Source organism: Octodon degus, unplaced genomic scaffold, assembly GCF_000260255.1.
Source record: "Octodon degus isolate 3935 unplaced genomic scaffold, OctDeg1.0 scaffold00147, whole genome shotgun sequence".
In the NCBI taxonomy this organism is placed as follows: domain Eukaryota; kingdom Metazoa; phylum Chordata; class Mammalia; order Rodentia; family Octodontidae; genus Octodon; species Octodon degus.
In genome coordinates, this window is record NW_004524723.1 from 6469623 (window position 1) to 6477458 (window position 7836).

General features: G+C 36.3%; 1 protein-coding gene across 6 annotated transcripts in view; it reads left to right on the top strand.

Annotated features, from left to right (window-relative positions):
• Nucleotides 1–7836, top strand: part of Golgb1 (golgin B1) — an 86938-nt gene that overhangs the window by 67157 nt on the left and 11945 nt on the right. The window lies entirely within an intron of this gene.

The window sequence follows — 7836 nt, forward strand, 5'->3', positions numbered from 1 at the left end:
TCTTCCTCCTCCTTTTCCTCTTCCTTTTCCTCTGTCTTTTCTCCCCTCTTTGATTTTCTTGCCTTTCCCATTTTTGCTATATATTGAGAGTATATCAAGTAAAAGTTGAGGTTTTCATTTTTGCTATCATGTTCTTAATTTGTAAAGAATTCTTTCCTTGTCTTTTTTTTTGAGACTTGTCTTACTGTGTAGTTCAGGCTGACCTTGAACTCACTTTGCAGCCCAATCTGGCCTGAAAGTCACAATCCTTCCTGCCTCTGCCTCCTGTGTGCTAGAAATACAGGCATGCATCACCACTCCTGGCTCAGGACATATGAGAACTTGTACTGGCATTCTCATGGATAGATTTTCTAACTTCTGTCTACAAGGATGATGGGTGGGGCAGAAGGGCTGTTTTGATTTTTGAAGTTTTCTTATGATGCATTTTCTTCATTTTTTATTTTTGTTATAATTTTTGTATTTCCAGTATTCTCTTGTCATTCAGCACTTTTCCTCTGTTAATCTCTTCCAAATTTCCTTCAAGTTGATTTTCTTCCCTTAATATCTTCTTTAAGTGGTGGTGGGTAGTGTTTTTGTTTGTTTGTTTCGTTGAGGGTTTTGTTGTTTTTTTTTCGCCATTAGTCTATAGTACATAAACACATTCATCATGGGAGATTTGTACAGGAATATAACATGTCTCAGTTCTTGATTTATCTCTTTCCACTTCCCTCCCTCCAGTGGTTCTCCCTCTTCCCATTTACAAAAGCTCTATTTCCATTTTTTTCAATTCTTTTTTTCCTTTAAATCCCTTTCTCTTCTTTCCCTCATCCTCTCCCCTCTCATTTCCTAATATCTATCCCCTATTTCACTCATCATTTATACTTTGGTTTCTCACACAAGAGAAACAATATAATATTTATATTGGAACACCTTTAATATACATAATGATCACATTCATCATAAGAAATTTGTACCTGTATGCAATATGTCTTGATTCTTCTTTCTTTCCCAATTCCTCTCCCCTCCCTTCAACCTTTGTTCCCTTCCGATTTACAGAAGCTTTGTTTTCAATATTTTCCTCTATTCTCTTTGTTCCTTTTCCCTTTACATCCCCCTGTGTCCTTCCTTGATCTCCTTCCCATTTAAACATTTTCTTCCTACTTTCTCATAGGGAGTGGCTGAAGCTGAGAATCAGTCACACAGGCCAGGCTAACACAAAGCCAGTCCAAGAACACAGAGAGCTCCCTCAAGCCATGTGAATAAGCTGCTCCAGCTTGCAGACAGGTTGCTAGGCAGAGAGGTTAAAATTGACATCAACCCCTTGAGTGCATAAATAGACACTCTGGGGCCAGAGATATAGCTCAGCATCACAGCACTTGCCTGGCAGGCATGAGGTAAGTTCAATTCCGAATACCAAAATAAATCAAGAAATACACACTCTGCTGTTCTTGAACAGTTCTTCCCATCAGGAGAGGGAGGGCTCCGCCTGACCTCAGCTTCCATCTCTTCTCTTTATTTCTTCATCCTTTCACTGTCCCCCACCTCCAAGAACATCAAGAGCTGCACAGGTTCGCAACACTTTCTGGTATCTATCCTCAATTTTGGTCCTTATTTACACTTCAGTTTCTCACAGAAGAGAAATAATGCAATATTTAAACATGTGTCTGATTCACTTAAAAGTATGGTCTCAAGGCATATCCCTTTTCCTATGAATGATTCTAGTTTGCCCTTTATGCTAGAATAGTACTCCATTGTATGTAAATACCACATTTTCTATATCCATTCATCTTTTGATGGCCATCTGGGCTGTTTCCAAGATTTAACTATTACAGATTGTGCTGCTATGAACATGGATGTGTGTGTCTCACTGTAATCTGAAGCTTTTTAACTCTTTAGGGAAGATACCAAGAAGACAAATAGGTTGAATGAAACTTCTATTTTTAGTTTTTTGAGGAATCTTCATACTGATTTCCTTGTTGGTTGTACCAGTTTACTCTCCTATGAAAAGTGAAGAAAGGTTCCTGTTTCCCCAGATGCCACCAGCATTTGTTATTACTTGATTTCTTGATGGTCGTCATTCTTTGTGAAGCAAAATGGAATCTCAGTGTTGTTGTAATTTTCATATCCAGAATAACCAGTGATGTTGAGTATTTGACATGTATTTATTCACCATTTCTACTACCTCTGACAAATGTCTGTTCATTTCAGATACCCATTTTTAAATTGGAGAGTCTGATTTTTTTTTTTTTTTTTAGTTCTTTACAACTTCTGGATCTTAGTCTTTTGAGAATTAAAAAAGAAAATTTTCCCTTTTGGTGGGTTTCTCTTCACTCTGGTGGTAATTTCTTTTGCTGTGTAGAAACTTTTTAATTTGATGTAATTCCAGTTCTTGATTCTTTGTAGTATTTCCTGCGTAGTCCGGATTTTGTTCATAGTCTTTACCTATACCTTTTCTTCCATGATTTTACTTATTTTATCTTCCAGCAGAATAAGAGTTTTAGTTTTATATTTAGAACTTTGATTCATTTAGATTTTAGTTTAATGCATGCTAAGAGATCCTCAGCATGTGGAAAGCCAGTTTTTCCAGCACTACTTACAGAGCCTGTCTTTCTTCCTGTGCAGTATTTGGCATCATTGTCAAAGATAAGATAGGTTAGTATGCTTAGAGTTCTTTCTGCATCTTTTATTCTGTCCCATTGATCCTTGGGTCTTTTTTTTTTTTTTCCTTTGCCAGTATCATGTTGTTTTTATTGAGGTAAATTTGTAGTATAATTTCAATTTGGGGATTGTGATGCCTCCCACCTTGCCTTTGTTGCCCAGAATTGCATTTACTATTTTAGGTCCCTTCTGGTTTCAAATAAATATTAGGATTGTTTTCTTTTAGTTCTGTGAGGTACGCTAGTAGTATTTTGTTCAGTATTGCATTAAATCTGTGTACGAATTTTGGTGACTTTAACTGTCTTGGTTCTGCCTACTTAGGAAAAAAAGAATATATTTCCATTTTCTGATAACATCTTTGATCTCCTTTCTCAGAGTAATCAGTTTCAGTGTATAGTTCTTTCACGTCATTCATTAGATTGATTCCTAAGTAGTTCATTTTTTAATGCTATAGTGAAAAGGGTGTTTCTCTATTTTCTCTCGATCAGTTTGTTATTTTTGTACAGGAATGCTGCTGATTTTTGAGTACTGACTTTGTATCCTGCTATACTGTCAAACTTGGGTGTCTTTTATGTGGATTATCCTATCATCACCAAATTATAATTTAACATTTTCCTTTCTGATCCATCTATTTTTCATTTCTTTCTCTTGTCTGATTGCTCTAATGTTTCTAAACCTATCTTGAATAGAAGTGATAATAGGGCATGTTTGTCTTGTTCCTGATTTTGGAGTAAATCACTTTTTGACCATTTAGTATGATGTTTGCAGTTGGTTTGTCAGAGATGGAATTTATCAGATTGAGATTAGGGATATTCTCATTTTCTATAGGTTTTTAAATCATGAATAGTTGTTGGACTTTGTCAAATGGTTTTTCTGCATCAATTGAGATGAACATGTGATTTTTATTCTTCATTCTGTTAATGTGGTATATTACATTTATTGGTTTGCATATGCTGGACCATCCCTGCATCCCTGAAATGAATCCTACTTGTTATGATGTGTAATTTCATGATGACTTCCTGCATTCTATTTGCCAGTATAATATTGAGTTTTTGGCCTGGGGAAATTGGCCTGTACTTTCATTGTTGAAATTGGCCTGTATTTCAACATTCATTAGGGAAATTGGCCTGTGTTTCTTTTTTGGTTGAATCCTTCTTTGATTTTGATGTCAGAATAATGCTTGTTTTTAGAGAGTTAGTTTGTGAGTATTGCTTCCCTTTCAATTTAATTAAAGAATTTGAGGCCAGGAAGATAGATCAGTGGAATAAGTGCTTGCCTGGCAAGCGCAAGGTCCTGAGCTTGATCCCTGGTACCACCAAAAAAAAAAAAAAAAAAAAAGAATTTGAGGAGTAGTGGCATTAGATATTCTCTAAATTTCTTATACAGCTCAGCAGTGAATTTTTCAGAAACTGGGGTTTTCTTTGTGGAGGGTTTTTTTTTTTTAATTGCTCATTTAATTTCATTGGCCAATACTGGGTTATTCAGAATTTGTGTATCTTCTTGATTCTACTTTGGTAATTCATATTTATCAAGGAGTTTGTCTATTTCTTCTGCATTTTCCATCCTGTTAGAGTGTAAGTTGTCAAAGTAGGTGTTGATGATCATCTGGATTTCTGCAGAATCTGTTGTGATTTCATTCTTCATTCCTAATTGCATGGATTTGAGTCTTTTGTTTTCTTAAAGTTGACTAATGGTTTATCCATTTTATTTAATATCATAATGAGCCTACCCTTTGACTCATTGATTCTTTGTATTGTTTTCTTAATCTCTATTGTATTAATTTCTTCTCTGATCTTTATAATTTCTTCCCTCATGCTTGTTCTCGGTTTCACTTGCTCTTCTTTCAATAGAAGCTTGAAGGTCACCATTAGGTTATTTATTTAAGCTTGTTCTGTTTTTCTCACCACTCTTAAGTTTCCCTTGTAGGACTGCTTTCATGGATCACAGTAAGTTCTGATATGTTGTTTTGGCATTGTCATTTAATTATAGAAACTGTCTAATTTCTTCTTTAATCCAATTTGCAAACCATTAGTTGTTCAAGAGGATGTTATTTAATTTTTATGTGTCTATATAGTTTTTATGATTTCTTTTACCATTGATTTTTTTTTTTAAAGAAACTCCTTTTTTTTTTTTTTAATTTATTTATTTGTGTGTGTGTGGGGCCAGCTCAGCCCACCAGGGGGCGGGGCTGGCTGGCATGTGGTGCTGGGGGATTGAACCTTGGTCCATGTACGTTGCTAAGCTTGTTCTAAGTAGGTGCTTTAGACCACTGAGCCATCTCACCAGCCCCACCATTGATTTCTATGCATGTGGTAATTTCAATTCCTTTTTATTCCATAAGCATGTGGCCTGTTTTGGAGAAAGTCCCATGTATAGTAGAGAAGAATGTGTATTCTATTGTTGTGAGGTGGAACACTGTAGGTATTTACCAAGTCTGTTTGTTCATAGGTTGGTTCAGCTCTGATACTACTTTGTTGATTTTCTGTTTAGGTGATCTGTATGTGACAATAGGGCATTGTCCCCATTACAAGTGTATAGGCTTGTCTGATTTTTCATATCCTTTAGTGTTTGATTTATGTAGTTGTTATCTCTTATTCTTGGATTGTTTCTCTAGCCAGTGTGTAGTAACTTTCTTGGTCTCTTCTGATCAGTCTTGGCTGGAAATGCACTTTGTTTGCAAATAGAGTAGTTACCCCTCCTTTTTTTGGCTCCTGTCATGTGTGGTATTGTTTTCCATTTGTTGACCTTCAGTCTGTGAATTTCTTTTGGAGTTAAGTGTGTTTCTTATATGTAGGATTTTGTTTCTTTTGGAGGGTCTCCCCACCCCCGCTTTGATAGCAGAAATCGAACTCAGGACTTCATGCTTGCCAGGCTAAATGTTAACTGTTTTTGAAGGTTGTTCGGGTTTTTGTTTTTTTTTTTTAATCTTGTTTCTTGATCCATTCTACATATCTGCTTCTTTTGATAGGTGAATTGAGACCATTAAAATTGATGGCTGTAACTGATAGGTATTGACATAGCCTTGTGACATTACTTTCCTGTTGTTGATTCCCTAGGCCCCTTCCACCCCCACTCCCACCCCCACCCCCGTTTATTACTTGCCTTGCCAGGTGAATTTTCTTTTGGGATTCTTGGAATTTTTCTGTTTGTTGTCTTTTTTCTATAATATCATTCAGAAGTTTTTGGAGTGCTGGAAATATCTTATTTCTCCATCAATTCTGAAAGATAATTTTGTGGGTTTGGAGGCTGTTTTCTTTCAGGGCTTGAAATACTTCACTCTACATTGTCTTTGACTTAAGATTTTGAGTTAAGAAGTCTCTGTTGGGCAAGTGAGATGGCTCAGCTAACTAAAGTGCCTGCTTAAGCAAGCTTAGGCAAGCTCAGGACCATGGTTTGATCCCCTACACTGCATGCCACTCTAGCCCCACCCCCCAGGGCAGGCTAAACCAGCCAGAGTTCAGGTGTAGTGGCACATGCCTGTAATCCCAGTGCTGGGGAGGCTGAAAACAGGAGGATCACTATGAGTCCAAACCGTGTAGTGAGACCCTGCAACAACCAAATAACGTTAAAAAAAAAAAAAGTCTCTGTGATTCTGAATAGGCTTTCCTTTATAGGTAATTTTTTTTTACTAATAGCTTTTAGTATTCTGTTCTTACATTGAATTTCTACAATCTTGAGTGTTGTATGCTTTGGTGTATTTTTTTCCCAATCCTATTTGTAGTACTATATGCCTCACTTATCTCTATTTCAAACTCTTTTTCCATGCTTGTAAATTTTTCTGCTATTAGTTTTCTGAACAGGATTTTTTATGTCCTTTGTACTATTTTCTGATTCTTTATTCATTCCAATAATTTTAGCTTAGTCTCCTTGCATCACTAGTAGCCGTTATATGGGCTTTTCATGGTGTGTGTATTTTTGAGGTCTTTCTCATTAGTTGATCACGAATCATATCCCTATCTTCTGGATTTGATATTCTGTTCTCACTTTGGTTGATTTTGCTGTATGTTGTTTCAATGAAGTTTTAATCTCCTGGATTTCTATTTGAGATTGTTTTATGGACTTCCATTCTTTTCTATTTTGGCCATTCATGGGTTACATGTCTTTTTAGAGCTCCTCTTTTTGTCAGTATTTTCTCTGGATTCACTAATTATTTGTTTTATTGGTGTCCTCATTTCTCTAACTATCTGTGCAGTTTTATCTGCTTGAATTACCCAGCATCTTATTGATCTGTTTATTTGCACTGCTATCATTTCAGATATTTTGGCTATGTGTCTTTTGATTTCTTACCCCTTGATGGTGAAGATAAGATAAAAAATGCCTGTAGGTAAAGTATTCAGCTGAGTTTCATTGCAGAGTGATTTTCTTGAACTTGTTGTTCCAAGTTCCCATCTTTCATGCCTCCTGCTCTGGCCAGATATTTGAGAAAATACTTGTCATTTCTTATATGGAAGGTATCCCACCCTCTCCAGGCTGAGTAGCAGAAAGGCTGTAAGTATTCCGAGAACATGTATTCAGCTAATCAATCTTGTTCTGGAGCTATACCCTCTTGTGGCTGTGGCTGATGCTCCCTAGTCCAGAGACACTTCTTTTGCTTTCTCTACGGAGTAAAACTCTGTCATTTGGGCTAACAAAAAGTGTGGAACTTTTGAAGGATTCTATATGAAAATATTTCTTAAGAATTCTCATCTTAGCTACCACTCCCTCCCAACCTATCACCATTTTTTGCAGAAGGTTCTGATGCTATCAATTCCTGAGCCTTTTGAAGATTCTTTAGAGTAAGTCCCTTTCCTGGCTTTTCCTACTGCCAGCCTAAGATTTAGCTTTCTCAGATCTCAATTACCACTTACTCATCCGCTTTTCAGCTTCCAAAATTTGTTGCTTCTGACCTCTGTGTTGTGTTACTGTTTGTGTGTTCTTTGCTCACAAATATATTATAGCATTAACAATACTTTAGAGTAAGAATTGTGTGTTCAGGCTCCTGTCTTTGCCTAACTTTTTTTTTTTTAAATTGGTAATGAATGTTGTGAGTAAATCATTCAAAACTATTCCTAGAGGGGGAGCCAGGGAGATAGCTCAGTAGAATATGTGCTTGCCTGGCAAGCGCAAGGGCCTGAGTTCAATCCCTGGTTCTGGAAAAAAAAAAAAAAAAAAAAAAAAAAAAAAAAACTATTCCTGGAATGTAGTTTTGCTAAATTCAAG